The 15624-nt window shown below is 36.6% G+C and overlaps 1 pseudogene; it reads left to right on the plus strand.

The window, feature by feature from the left end:
* LOC149210991 (putative thimet oligopeptidase) overlaps positions 1 to 12119 on the plus strand; it is a 42598-nt pseudogene extending 30479 nt beyond the window's left edge.
* The last annotated feature ends 3505 nt before the right edge of the window (positions 12120 to 15624 follow it).

Raw genomic sequence — 15624 nt, forward strand, 5'->3', positions numbered from 1 at the left:
TCTTAGAAAGTGGTTTTTGTAGCAATAAATTGAATTTGTAAGTGTGTGTGAGACAGTTATTTGCTTATGTGTTTGTGACTTTTATGAACCATAATATTAATATCAGGATATTGAAATTGAATTTGTCTTTAAATTGTTGTGTTGAATGAGGAATTTTTGCACTGTGCTTTCTTTGTTATTTACATTTAAATGAGAACTTGGAGAATCATATTTCAGTTAATATTTTAATCCAATACTTTTGCATCCAAGATTTTGTATTAGAAAGAGTCATTTTACATTTGAGATTCAAGAATACAGAGCATTCTGTGTCCAACAAAGAGAAGAAAGAAAATTCGTAAAGGAAAATCGTCACCAATTTTGCGGGCCAATTTCTCATCAAAGAAAGACGAATTTCAAAATTCGGGAATTTTGGTTTGTTCAGAGCAGGGTCTATTTGGTAACCCATGAGCGATTTCCCAAAATGATCCTTTGTTTTGGAGTTACGAAGGGATCTTTAAATTGTGTTTTTACAAACTACGTGATTGGAAAAAATAATAATGTGTTTTTCCTGTAACAACATCGTTGTTTTCTATGAGATTCCTGTAACAACACCATAGTTTGTTGTGACAGTCCTGTAACAACATCATAGTTTGTTGTGAGAGCCTGTAACAACACTGTAGTTTGTTGTGAGAGCCTGTAACAACATTTTAGCTTGCTGTGAGAGTCTGTAACAGTATTGTAGTTTGCTGAGAGAGCATGTAATAACACCGTAGTTTGTTGTGAGAGTAAAGATTTGTTGTTCATCCAATAACAAACCTAGGATTTGCTAAGATAGTAGCCATCACAATGTTAATTTCCCTACAACATCAAGCCCTTTATAGATGAGCTATTGTGTGATGTTGCTCCCCTTGAAGTTTGTGATGTATTATTAGGCCAACCATACTTGTAGAAGCATTATGTTGTGTATGAGTTTTGGCCTTGCACTGTTATTATTACCCTTTACCACTATACACTCTAGTCGCATATGTATGCTATTCCGCATGTGAGGGTAAATCAGGGCGATTTGAGCACCAGACCTCCTCGCACATAATGCTTCATTTACATGGGCATCACTAGTTGAGCTTCCCCCTAGGGGCATTAAAATTTGATAAGTTAAATGTCTATAAATCCCTTATTAAAATAAAGATAGGGTATTATATAACTAGAAAGAAAGAGTGGTTATTACACTTTTCTAAGTCAAATCCTCTAAAGTTTTGGAGGAAAATTATGATTTGAAAGACTAAAAAAATTCATTTGATTCCCTTGAAAAATGTGAAATAGTTACCATAAAATACTCTATGAATCCCCTAATGGCATGGACACAACTTTGACTGCCCCTATAGAGAATAATATATTTTCTTTCGAAGGCATTGATTTTGGGGTTAATTAGCTCACTAATGAGGAAGCTAAGGATATTTAAGGATATCGAGATGGAATTTTTAAATGGGAGAACCTATCCTCATTTTCCACATATACAAGCTCTCTAATTTGGTAGTGAAGTAAGGATTCCCTAAGCCTGGGATACATATCCTTATTGTGTGTACCTTTAAGAGTGGGGATAAAAGAATTCCCTCTAATTATAGGACCATTATGATTAGCCATACTTTAGCGAAGTTGTATAGGCTTATGTTGGATGCGAATATTAGCCTTTGGATTGAAAACCATGGTAAAAGAGCTAAAGGCCAAGCTAGTTTTAGAAGACATCATTCAACCATGGACGATCTTGTTACTCTTGGGATAATTATAGCGGAATGTTACAATAATAAAATTGATCTCTTCTATTGTTTTCTTGACTTTAGAAAATATTTTGACATCGTTCATAGGATAAAGCTATGAAAGAGGCTAGAAGAGATAATGGTTCCTCTTGAGTTGATGGTTGTTTTGACGAGGTTGTACATGAATGTTATTGTCAATCTTAGGACCATTAAGGCTTGCTTGGAAGAAATTAAATAAAATATCATAATCAAGCAAGGGTTTCAAATATTTCTCATTACTTATTCATTCACCAATATGGAATTCACATATAATATTTAAGTTCATTTTACTTTTGATGACATGGTTTCTTCAAACTTACCATGTCTTATTACATTATGCTACAAACTAAGTATCATAAGATTTTATGTCATACTATTTTGTATATAATGTTGATGATGTGTAAATCAATTAATTTTAGTTTCATAATATATAAATATTTTTTTTGTAAGATCAAAGATATTATTTATTAATTCAAAAAGAACTGACGTACAGTATAAATAGTTTTTATTGGTTTATCACTAGGGAAACCGGATCAGTAGCATAAACTCATAACTTTGATATTGTCTCTATTATCCCTAATTTGTTGATTAGATAAAAAAAAAACAAAGAGGAAAAACATCATAAACAACATTGCATGGACTATCAAGTATGACTAAGTTGAAAAGGAAAATATGGACTCAATCCCGAGCCTTGTGTTGATTCATTAAACACTTTTAAGAGTGTGATCAAGGGGTTGTGGGTTGCCACTGGTATCTGATAATGAAAAGTCAATTCCAGTAATATTCTTAATCAGCAAATTGACTTTTCCATCTACTCTATCCATTTTCTCCGAGTGTTCAACCATGAGAATCTCCACCCCACCTCCATCCCATAAGGTTTTTGATATACATGGGGTTTTCAACATGTTAATACATATTAATGGTTTACATAAAAGGAACTTATATCCTAGCCTTGGTAGAATTATTGACATCAAAGATCCAGTCTCTAAATTGCAAAAATTACATCGTGTAATTGCATGATTTCCTTTAACATGTAATATTCCACAATTGCAGCTCGTGAAAAGAAGGTGTTATAGCTAAGAGGTTATAAACAAATTCCAGTTCCTTAGACTAGATCCCTAACGACCTTCCCACCAGTTCTTTGTATTATGGCTTCCAATCCTGCCCATCCACGGCCATAATTATAACCCTACGTTCTCAAATATATGAATCCTCGTAGATGTACCTCCCCAAAAACTCTACTTTTTGCAAGTAATGCAAATAGAAATTCGCTATAACTACATCGACCTTTACCAATTAAATTTATATATCATTGTAAATGTGTTAGAAAAACTGCATAGATGAATCTAGCTAGTAAAGGTTGAACACACAGCTTTGCGGAGCAAAAACACTAAAAGAAAATCGAAAGAAGAAAAGAATGATGCATTCGAAAATATGTTACAATGCTCATGATATAGGATCACTGGGTGAAGATCCCAAGGTAATGTACTATAGTGGTGATCAATGAGAATACTCAACACCTACAACAAGTTTCGGAGATAACTAGTCAGTTGCGGAGTTAAAGAAGGAGCAAATCAAGGAGTAAATCATGCAAAAGGAATCTTGCATGCAATCCCATGCTCTAACTAAGAGTCCACATGTAGGTGTGTAGTAGTTCCAACATGCAAAAGGGATCTTGCATGCAGTCCCATGCTCTAACTAAGAGTTTGCATGTAGGTGTGTAGTAGTTCCAACATCCCCCCTGAACACCATTATGGGGAAAAATAGAAAATGGGCCCTGGCAACTAAGGCCAAAGGTCACCCAAAATACAGTGCAACTTGTAATAAAATTGAGGAAAGAGGGAAAACCTCGTGGGAAAACCCCCCCCCTCAAAATACAATGTAATGAAAAGAAAAGAGGAAGAAAAATACAGTTGCTGAGCAATCGTGTCCCTCACCCCAAGACGATCGCGCAAAGAGCAAAACTTCTGCTCAGTGAATGTCTTGGTGAAGATGTCTGCAGTCTGTTCTGTTGAAGGACAAAATTGCAAATCAATGACCCGATCATGTACTAAGTCTCTGATGTAGTGCATATGGATCTCTATGTGCTTCGTCCGCTGCCACTGTACTGGATCCCTGCAAAATTTGAGAGTGCTCTAGTTGTCATACTAGATGACAATGGGCTGGTGGAACTGGACGCCCAACTCAGTGAGGAAGTGCTGTAGCCACAGAGCCTGAATGGTGATGTTGACTACTCCTCGGTACTCAGCCTCAGTTGAAGAGAGAGCAATAGCAGCCTGCTTCTTGCTCGACCAATAGATAGGGCCAGATCTTAGACTGAGTGAATATCCGGAGGTGGACTTGCGATCAATGTTGTCTCCCACCCAATCAAAATCTGTGAAGCCAATGAGATTCAATGCAGTGCCTACTGCATAGTGAATCCCGAAGGTGATGGTGCCCTGCACATATCAGAGGATGCGCTTGGCAGCATTCTAGTGTAGCTCATGCAACTCCTGCATGTATCTGGAAACTGCCCCTACTGCATATGAGAGATCTGGTCTGGAGTGGGTGAGGTATAATAAGCTCCCCACTAGCTGTCGGTAGAGAGTGTTGTCAACTAATGGAGTGTCAACTCCATCCTCAAGGCGAACCCCAGATAGAAAAGGAGTCGGTGCTGGCTTGCAGTCAGTCATGCGAAATCTCTCGAGGAGATCCCGTGCATACTTAGCCTGAGAGAGTTTGATGCCTGTGGCATTCTGGCTGATCTCAAGACCAAGAAAGAAGTGTAATGGACCCATGTCCGTCATCAAGAACCTATCATGCAAGGCCCTCTTGACTGTAGCAATGGCTAAAGCCGAGCTGCCAGTGATTAGGAGATCATCTACATACAAAACTAAGATAAGAAGAGAATCATGTGTCTTAAGCATGTAAACATTCGGATCAGACTTACATCTTTCAAAGTTTTGTGATAAGAGAAAAGAATCCATCTTTGCGTACCAAGCTCTCAGGGCCTGATTAAGGCCGTAGAGAGATTTCTTCAGTCTGCAGACCAAAGATGAATCCTGAATGAAACCATGTGGCTGCTCCATGTAGATCTCCTCAGATAGGTCTCCGTGAAGAAAGGAATTCTTCACATCCATCTGATGTACTTCCCACTGCTGGGTAGCCGCAATGGCAAGTGTAAGGCATATGGAATCCATCTTTGCTACTGGAGCAAAGGTCTCGTCATAATCAATGCCATGCACTTGTTGGAAGCCTTTGGCTACTAGCCTTGCTTTCCGTCTGGTGATTTGCCCATCTGCAGCACTCTTGGTCCTATAGACCCATTTGCATCAGACAAGTTTCCTTCCTGAAGGAAGGGGGACCAGATCCCAAGTCTGGTTCTTGAGGAGGGAGTTATACTCCTCCTCCATGGCGGACTCCCAAGATGGATGCCCAGCAGCCTCAGCATAAGACTGTGGATCAGAAGACTGAACCAAATAACAATGCCAGGAGGGCGATGGTTCAGTGGCAGTGAGGACAAGAGGAGGCTCAATAAACTCTGAGCTAGTCCTCTGCAGATCATAATTATCCCCCACAAGACCATTTCTAGCAGCTGGTTGGTCTTGTGCATATATCTCACGTAAGCTCCTTGTTCTCTGATTTATGACAAGGGAATATGATTCACTGCTGGAAGCCCGTTCTGGGCTTGGATGTGGATCATCATTTGCATGCACTAGATTTGTATTTGAAGACTCTGTCTTTACATCTGCATGCTCTTCCTCGGCATCTGCATGATCTGTATCTGCATCTGAGTTCACTGAGTCATCATCTCGGACATGAGGTAGATAAAAAGTGTCTCCATGTGGCGCTTGAGGTGCATGCAAGAGACTTTCCTCAAATTTGACACTTCTCTCAATGATGAGCTTGTCCGTAGAGGGAATCAGGAGTTGATATCCCTTCACACCATCAGGGTATCCAACAAAGATGCACTCAATGCTCTGTGGATCAAGAGCTTTCCTCTTTTCAGAGGGGATTCGGGCCCATGCTCGAGAGCTGGAAACACGGAGGTGAGTGACCTCTGGTTTAGTGCTGCTCCAAGCCTTAAAGGGGGTCTGATCCTTGACAGACCTATGAGGAGATCTGTTCTAGATGTAGTTAGCACAATTAAGTGCTTCAGCCCAGAGCTTATGAGGCAGTGACTTGGCATGCAACATGCAGGAAGCCATCTCTTTGAGAGATCGGTTCTTTCTCTCAGCAACTCTGTTCTGCTGCGGAGTGTATGGAACTGTGTACTGCAACTGTATGTCGGATTGAAGGCAAAGGTTCCGAAGTGTTGTGTTAACATATTCCCCCCCATTGTCTGTACGGATGGCTTTGATCTTTCTCTCTGACTGTGTCTCAACTAGTGCTTTGAAATCTTCAAAGTGCTCAAAAACTTCAGATTTGTTCCTGAGAAGATACACCCAAGTATACCGTGAGAAATCATCAATAAATGTAAGCACATACCTTGCTTTGTTGATGGAAGGATGAGGAAAAGGCCCCATGAGATCACTATGGATCAGATCTAGAGGAGAGGATGCTATGTGAGTCTTGCCGGTGTCAAACTTTTCTCTGGGATGTTTGCCAAGAACGCACCCTTCACAAACTTCTTTGGAGAAACTAATATTTGGTAAGCCTTCCACCATATCATTCTTGCTTAGGTGCTGCATATACCTGTAATTTAAGTGACCAAACCTCTCGTGCCAAAGCCTACTACTATCATCAGCATGTGTAAGCAATAAGGAGGATTCAGATTCAATAAATTCAGAAAATGTATACAGTCTGGCTCCATTGTTTACCTCACTAGTTGCAATTTTGGCGCTGCTATGTAGATCATATATGTTCACTACATCTGGAGTGAATTCCACTCTCTTTTTGGTGCCAGAATGAGTGATCTGATAAACTGAAAACAGGTTTACCGAAAGTTTTGGAACATGAAGCACATCTTCAAATCTTTCGTGTAAAAGTTCCACTCTACCTTTTCCGGTGACCTCAATAGGTGAGTCATCTCCCATGAGGATGGGAGGTCCTTTGCATGCCTCCAAAGAGGAATAGACTTCCTTTGCAGCAGCCATATGATGTGATGCACCAGAATCTATAATCCATGCATCAGGAGAAGCTAAAGCATGAAAATTGTTACCTTTCCCGTGTGGCAGATCCTCAGTTTTCTTCTTGGTGCTCTGAGGGATGTGGTCCCCAAGGTTGTTCTTCTGAAGGATTTCTGCCATTTGGTCAATTTGTTTCTTCATGCAAGAGGATTATGGATGGAATCCTCTTTGACAGTAGGTGCATCTGTTTCCTTTCTTCCCTTTCTCATTTCTCGAGCCGGAGGAGTCATTGAAGGGCTTGGTGTACCCTTCCTTCTTTGGATGGGAATGTGCTTTTCCTTTGTCTTTTTGCTGCTGATTTTTCTGATTTGAATCAGATCTGTGATTTTTATTGTGGCTGCCATCATGCACAGCAAGTGCATGTGCTTTTGGAGGTTTGATTTTCCCCATGCCAATGAGTTTATCTTGCTCAAAACTAAGGGACTCCATAAATTCTTTGAGAGAAGGCATAGTGTAGGATTTACCTGTTGCGAGCCTTATTGAATGAAATGTAGACACAAAGACGAAGTATTCCGGTCTGAGCTTTGACATAATAGAGAGAACTTGCCGACTCTCCTCCTTGGATTTGTCAATTTCACAACCCTTGAGTTGCGGCAATAGATCATTATATTTGGTGAAGAAGTCTTGAATTCTTTCATAGTTCCGTGGATCCAATGATAGCAGCTCCACTTCGAGCAGATGTCCTTTCATCTCATCCTGTTTCCCGTAGAGATCTTCAACCTTTTTCCAAATCTCATTGGGAGTATTGCAGGCAGATAGATGAAACTACAACTCTGGAGAGATGCATATGCATATGGATTTGTGGGCCTCATCCATACGGTTGAGGTACTTGGATTTCTCTATGGCTGAAGTGGGTTCCACTTCTGTAGCCATGGTAATCCTATACAACCCTTTATGACAAAGGTATCGAGCCATTTGGTCCTTCCATTCATGATAGTTGTACGGTGTTAGGATCGATGCTTTGGGAAACTCCATTTTTTTGTCAATCTTCGATCTCCAAGCTGTAATACTTGCAAAATAAAGTATCGGTGCACCTTTTATCTAACAACCTGTAGGCTTTGATACCATGTAAATGTGTTAGAAAACCTGAACAGATGAATCTAGCTAGTAAAGGTTGAACACACAGCTTTGCAGAGAAAAAACACTAAAAGAAAATCGAAAGAAGAAAAGAATGATGCATTCGAAAATATGTTACAATGTTCATGATATAGCATCACTGGGTGAAGATCCCAAGGTAATGCACTATAGTGGTGATCAATGAGAAGACTCAACACCTACAACAAGTTCCGGAGATAACTAGTCAGTTGCGGAGTTAAAGAAGGAGCAAATCAAGGAGTAAATCATGCAAAAGGAATCTTGCATGCAATCCCATGCTCTAACTAAGAGTCCACATGTAGGTGTGTAGTAGTTCCAACATGCAAAAGGAATCTTGCATGCAGTCCCATGCTTTAACTAAGAGTCTGCATGTAGGTGTGTAGTAGTTCCAACAATCATAATATTTTTGTTCATACTATTTTTATATATAAAATCAATGACGTGCATGTGAATCAAATGTACATATCATAACATTTTTATGTATAAAATATACCATGTCCGCATTAATTAATTTCGATTTGATTTTTAGTAAAATTTGGAATTTCAAATCTTATTAAAAAGATTTAACTTCTGTCTCTCAACGGGCGAAATGCCTAACAATTGTGTTTCTGGTGAAGAACAGTAAGTTTTGTGCCTAGTTCAGCAGGAGCGCCTTTGCACGTTCATAATCAAATTTGCGAAGAGAGACGTAGGAGTGTTAGGAGAGTACATACCGACATGTTACCCTGAACTTCTCGCCATGTGGTGATAGAGGGGATTTGCGTTGAGCCACAAATTTAGAGTTTTCCTTGTATTTCGAGAGCCATTATAGATGTTATGATGTTATCAAGTTATTTAAGATAGTTTAACTCTTTTAAAAATGATTTTCATTCTCAAATTTTCTTATGACTAAACCCCATTTAAATGGATTGATTTATATTTTTTTGGTTTTTAAATTAAAGAATGGGAGTGAGATTTGATCTACTTACTTATTCATAGATAAATTTACATTTCATTTTATTTTATTTTATATAGATGTGAAGTTTGGGGTCGTATTATCTGAGAGAGTCATGGATTAAGATAGAACATATCAAGAAGTACTCTCTATCATATCCCCCTGATTGAAGTAAACCTTTCACACATTGAAAACATGACTATGAATGGGTCTCTTATGTACAAGAAGAAGTTAAACAACATAGAAGTTCAGAGGTTTCCTAAAATTGTGTTTAATTCTTACCAATCTCTCACCATTACTTCAAGTAGGGATGGCATTAGGATGCCCAATTTCAGCTACCATTTGCCGATAAAATAGGAAATTATTATTTTATTTAGATATTTGTCTTCCTGATTCATCACATAAAAATATTAATTGCTGATGGATCTAGAAGAAAGATACATAAATAAAAATACTGCTTTTTATGTGATGGATCCGAAATCTAAATAACTCTACTCACATAGGAAATCATTTTGTAAAATAAGAATAATATTAAAAATATTATTACATCAAAATTTAAGAATAAATTATGGGTTGACAAAAGGTTGGAGAGAAAACTAAAACTAAGATATTATAAGGAGGTGATCAAATCCAATTTTGAAAATTAAAATTACCTTAAGATTATCTCTCTATCTTATAATGCTGGGAAAAAAATAAACCTTGTTAAGATAAAAGCAAGTTCTCGTGAGCTTTTGTGAAACTGGGTGTTGCTCCATTCCCAAAACCCCATGAGATTGAGAGTCTCTCACCTTTGCAATGCTAAAAGGGTTGAAGATGATATGCATGTATTCTTAAATTGTCCATCTTATACTTACATTCAATCTAATTTTCAAAATATTTGTCACACAAAACTTTAAAAGTTATTAAAATTTTATGAAAAATCAAATTTAATATATAATAAAACAATATTTTATTAATAATTTGCTTATTATAATTAAATTTAAGTTATTAAAAAAAATATAAAAATATACCCTTAAATTTAAATCATTTTTAAAAAATTAGAATTTAAAATTTATTGAACTCTGATTTCTTATGTCATAAGGATCTTATAATTTTGAAATTAGGTATTGGTTAATTCCCAAAATTCCATGAGATGAAAAAGTGTCTCACTTTTACAATGTTAAACTAGTTGAAAATGGTATATACTTATTCTTAAATTGTCCATCTTATAATCACATTCAACTTAGTTTTCAAAATATTTATCACTTACCAATTTTCTTAAACTTTTAAATCAACAAAATATCAATGATTTTAAAACACCTTTCTTAATACTTTTAAGACATAAAAATAAAAGGCTAAAAAATTTAGAGTCATTTATTTTTAAAGGTTCAATAAACCATATCTATTTTAATATATATTAATCATCAGTATTATAACTTTAAAAGGATTATGAAAAATCAAATTAATATATAATAAAATAATATTCTATGAACATTTTTCTTATTATAATTAAATTGAAGTTATTAAAAACCATATAAAAATATACGATTAAATTTAAATCATTTTTGGAAAAATAGAATTTAAAATGTATTTAACTCCGATTTCTTATGTCATGAGGATCCTATAACTTTAAAAAAGTCTGCAATATGATTGGGCACCTTCCAATTATATATATATATATATGATGGCTAAATCTACATGACAATAATCCTACCCCTGTCGTAGGATTGCACTCCTCATGTGATGTCGATACTGTGAGACGTAAGCACAACAAAATAGTGCTATTGGTTAGCCTGATGAGAATTAGGTACAATTTATAATTTTTAAATTTAATAAGCCAAGTTGTCATTTTAATTAACGTTTATGAACTTGAAAAATTTAAAATTGCATATAATTAATTGTATTTTTTAATAATTTAAAAGAAAAGTTATGTATAATTGATAATATTATAAGTAAAAATATATATATTTTTTTTTAAATTTAAGTTTGATTGAGTTTTGAGGGTTTTTGTTAAGGTATTAAAATTTAAAGTTTTTAATAGTTAAGAGGAAATATTAAAAAAATCTAACTTTGCTAAAGGTTGCTGTGAGCCAAATCAAATGTAATTTTTAAGTGTTTTTATCAACTTAAATACCCTTAAATCAGAATGTGTTTTTATCAACTTAGATACCCTTAAATCAGAATGTATTAATAATGATTAATCCCCGAGAGTGAAAGCTTACAGAATCTCTGTGGTGCAAGTGTTATTTCTGCAGTGTGAGACTGTTGAATCGTTGCGGTGCAAGTGTATTAAATCTCTATGGTGCGAGTATATTCTTCTGTGGTGTGAATATATTGAATCCATGCAGGGTGGGTGTATTAAATCTTTGTAGTGTGAGTGTATTTTTCTGCTGTACGCGGATTGAATCCATGTGGTGAAAGTATGTATCAATCTATGCTAGTGCAATAAATCGCTCCGATGCGAGTGTGTATAGAATATCTATAGGGCAAGTGCATTGAATTCCTGTGGTGTGAGTGTATTAAACCGTAAAGTTTATTTTATTGAATGCCTTAATGCGTAACCTTATTGAATGCCTTAATGTGTAAGTGTATTGAATCTCTACAGTGTTAATGTATTGAATCTCTATGGTGTGATTGTAATGAATCATCATGATGCGAGCATACTGAATCTCTGCAGTGCAAGTGTACAGTTTTGTAGTATGAATGTATTGAATCTCCGTGGTGCAAGTTTGTATCAATCTATGCGAGTGCAATGAATATTTGCAGTGTGAGGGAGTATTCAAGAATCTCTATGGTGTGAGTGTATTGAATTCCTGCGATGCAACTGTATTGAATCCCTGCAGTGTTAGTGTATTGAGTGCCTGAGGTGTAGTGTAATGAATCTCTGAGGTGTGAGTGTATTGTTTTATAGTTCAACTGTATTAAAATTTTGTATTATGTGTTGGAAGTAATGTTTTCATGTAATATGTATAATCTTTGTGGCTTTTTTTATATTTCTAATATGGTATCAGAGTTATATCTGGCTTGATTCCTTCCAGGGAAAGCCAGGAAAATGATACATCCTTAAATATTATTTCTCTGTAAATAAAATAAGGTAAGAAATTATGTTGTGTGAATAAATTATATTATTTTTTATTTGTATATCTGTTCACAGTATATTTGAGCGAAATTGGTAGTGTGGTAGTGCTGGATTTTATAGATCTGTATGTTGAATGCTTATTGAAGTATTGAGCTGTCCGTGAGTTTTCACAGAAAAATATTATGTTAAGGATTCCATATTCCGCTGCAAAATATTTGATATCTAAATGGATTTGTTGTTATCTAAATGGATTTGTTGTTGTGCTTCTTCTACTGCAATGTGATTTTGTTAGCCGCTCAATGATCTTTATGTTTTTCAGCAGCACTTATGGTTAAGTGAGGTTCTGCCTTCTTTGTACGCAAGTGCCAAAATCAGGATTGCTGATATGCACAAAATTTTCTTCAGCGATTATCCAAAGTGTAATAATAATTTTTTTTAAAGAATTTGAAATCTTTGCAATGGTTTTGCAGTTGTATAAAGGGATCTTTCTCCCTGTATTCAGAGGCATTGTTTTCACTATTGTTAAAACAATGGATTATGCGGCCAGTTTCGTGGATATATATATATATCTAGGTATTATCCATGATAGTTTAAAGATTAGGGTCTGTCAGTATTTTTTTTAAATTATCTAACAATCATATAATATGGAGATAAGAAAGCCTCAAGGGTTAGTTCAGTTGGTCAAAAACAGTATATTGCCATGGGAGGTCACAGGATCGAATCCACCCGAAGCCCTTGGGGTCAGGTTTTGCAGTAGGGCGAGGGGCGATTTAGCCCAGCGATCGCCCAGATTTTTCTGTGGACTAGCGATCACTCACTGACCAAGGTGCTCCGGAACCACATGCAAAAAAAATAAAAAAAATATGAGATAAGTGGTTTGGGCAGCATTGTTTGTGTGCATGGGGTGGTTTTGGCACAGGGATAGCAGACATCAGAGACATCAGTGTCATATAGCGGAGCACATTTTATCATTGTTACCCTTATGTTTATCCCCATCAAGGTCTCGGCGTTGGAAGAAAGAGTTCTCTTGGCTATCTCGATTTCAGATGCCTAGTTTCCCATTCTCATGCCTCATGGATGACCGCATGAATTGGTCGCTTTTATTACTTTGATTTGTGAAACCTTTTTTACTTGAGGTTATTTTAATATTGGTGGAGTTGACTGGTATATTATAAGGAGTTTGGTAAAGAGCAGGAGTTATTGTGATTTATAATTAAAAATAAATAAATAACAATAATAGTTATGAAATTCTGTTGATGTTGGTGGTGTGGGTTGTAAAATTATTTCTGTGTAAAAAGAAGAAAAAAATGAAGAACCACAAAGAATAGGCCAATTATTGCATAGATTAATGTGACTTTTTGTGCTTTGGGAGCATTAGTCACATGTAGTTCTTAATAAGGTCAAGATGGTGCGACCGGTCATGCTCTGGAGCATCAGTGTAGAATTATATGTTGAAGACATTTTGTATCCAGAATGCTATCCTTGATAACTGATGAAGGCTCTGGATGGTAGTGGATTCATTGATGGTGGTAGTTCCATAGAATGGTTCAGTATAGTTGAGGTTGAGAAGCATCAATTTTGCAAAGCTCATCAAAGATGGTTAGAGGATATTATGTTTCAAATGGAGGTCAAGTGACAGCTTGAAGATATGGTGGTGAAAGAGCGGTGTTTGCGAGATTCTAGAGTGGATGTAGGTGTTGATGATGACCATAAATCTTACAAAGATTTATTTATTGTTATAATGTGGGTTTTTGTATATTTTCTACATGTAAGCATTAAGGGAGGGTGTTCGAAGGAATGCTTCTATGTAATGTGTGAGTTGTCATTGTGAGTCCCTAGGTGTCAATCTAGAAGTAGTGGGTTTCCTATGTGTGAGTTGTAATAGCTATCTAGATGTGTCGTTGTTAGTGATCTAGATACTATAAATATGTAACTCGTGAGATCAATAAAAGACAATAAGAGTGATTTGTGTTGTGTGTGCAATATTTGTGGCTCTCTTTCATATTTCTAACATTATGAGTGTATTGAATCTATGTGGCGTGACTGTATTATCTTGTAGTGTGAGTTTATTGAATCTATTTAGTGTGATGTAATAATATTGCACAACTCCCTATATTGAGGGTGCCTTTTTTCAATGTAGTGTGACACGTTGATTTCTTTGTGGTGCATAGTGCAGTGTTAGGTATCTTTTTCCATGCTATGCTTCTTGGTAGTGTTACAAATTGATCTCTTTCTGGTATTTTCCTATTTTTAGTGTAGTGCGATGAATTGGTTTCTTTGTGGTTTGTAGTGCAGTGTGAGGTATCTTTCTCTATGCAATGCCTCTTGGTAGTGTGACTACCTAAAATTTGTGGCAATATAATCCCCTACAATATACTTCATGTTGGCATTATGATATAGGTATGTTACAGGTGTTGTCCTTGATGGCAACTCACTCAGATAACAGATCTTGGTGCACTAGGTCAAGAGCAAAGAATTAATGACCAGAGAGAGGTATACGTAGATTCACTACGACAAAGTAGCGTATACACATAGGTTCAACGTATTAAAGGTGTGCATACGTATACACACAATTTCACAGAAGGAAAGGCACGTACATATTGGAAACCATGGTTTTGGTCCGTGGTATTTGGTCCATGGTATTTCGGCATTGACCCATGGTATTTGGTCCGAGGTATTGACCCAAGGTATTGGGTTGAAGGTATTGGTCCTATATGGTTTTGGACCATGGTATTGAAAGAGGCCTAAACCTATATAAGGAGGAGAAGATCATTAGGCCAAAGGGCAAGAGTGCAAGTGATGAATATCTGATGAAGTGTGAGATCTAGTATGCTGGTTATGGGTTTGTGATGCTTTGCTTGATCTGAACCAAGGATGCACCTATGCAGTTGATGATGGATGATGGATTAGGATCATAAGGCTTGGAATGCATTATCATTATGTGGTTTGATGATGGATAGACTAGATCTGAATTATTGACGCATGTTTTATTATATAAATGTTATGATCTGGGTATGACTGATGTTTGCAATAGCTGCAAAGTTATGAGTAAATATTTGCAGATCTGTACGTGGGTTGGCTTTGGTAAAAGCGCGTATACATGCTGGTTTGGTTTATCATAATAGTGTATATATTGTGAGATATGATATTTGAAGTTGCAGTTGGATCTGGTTGTTGTTGCAGATTTCCATGTTCTGCTCTCTGTTCTGGTGACTATGTTTTGTTGATAGGGTTTTAGTGATTCAGTGTTCGGTGATTCAGAAATGAATGATGCAAGTGTAGTTGATGGTTGTATTGTAGTGATGACTGATTTTGTGATTCAATGTTGTTGATAGTTCCAGTATGAAAATTTGATGAAACGTGGCCTTCATATTATGGTGTTGTGATGAATCAAGAAGGTTGTAGCCTTCAGTAGGCCGGCACCTACGTACTGGTAAACGGATCAGTTAGTACAAGAGCTAGCGGGTAGTAGCTCCCTTCCAATAGTAGCTAGAGAATGAGAGAAGGTTGTAGCCTTCTGTAGGTGGGTGCCTACGTACTGGTATCAGTCTACGCCAGTACAAGATTGTAAACAGGTTTTTCTTATCTTAAAGAAAATAGCAGCAGGTGGTTTTTGTCCCGCATCGGGTTTCCACCTTATATCATCGTGTTCATGTA

The sequence above is a fragment of the Pinus tabuliformis genome, chromosome 1_2 (genome assembly GCF_031772625.1).
Source record: "Pinus tabuliformis cultivar Carrire ecotype Pingquan chromosome 1_2, CPIR1, whole genome shotgun sequence".
In the NCBI taxonomy this organism is placed as follows: domain Eukaryota; kingdom Viridiplantae; phylum Streptophyta; class Pinopsida; order Pinales; family Pinaceae; genus Pinus; species Pinus tabuliformis.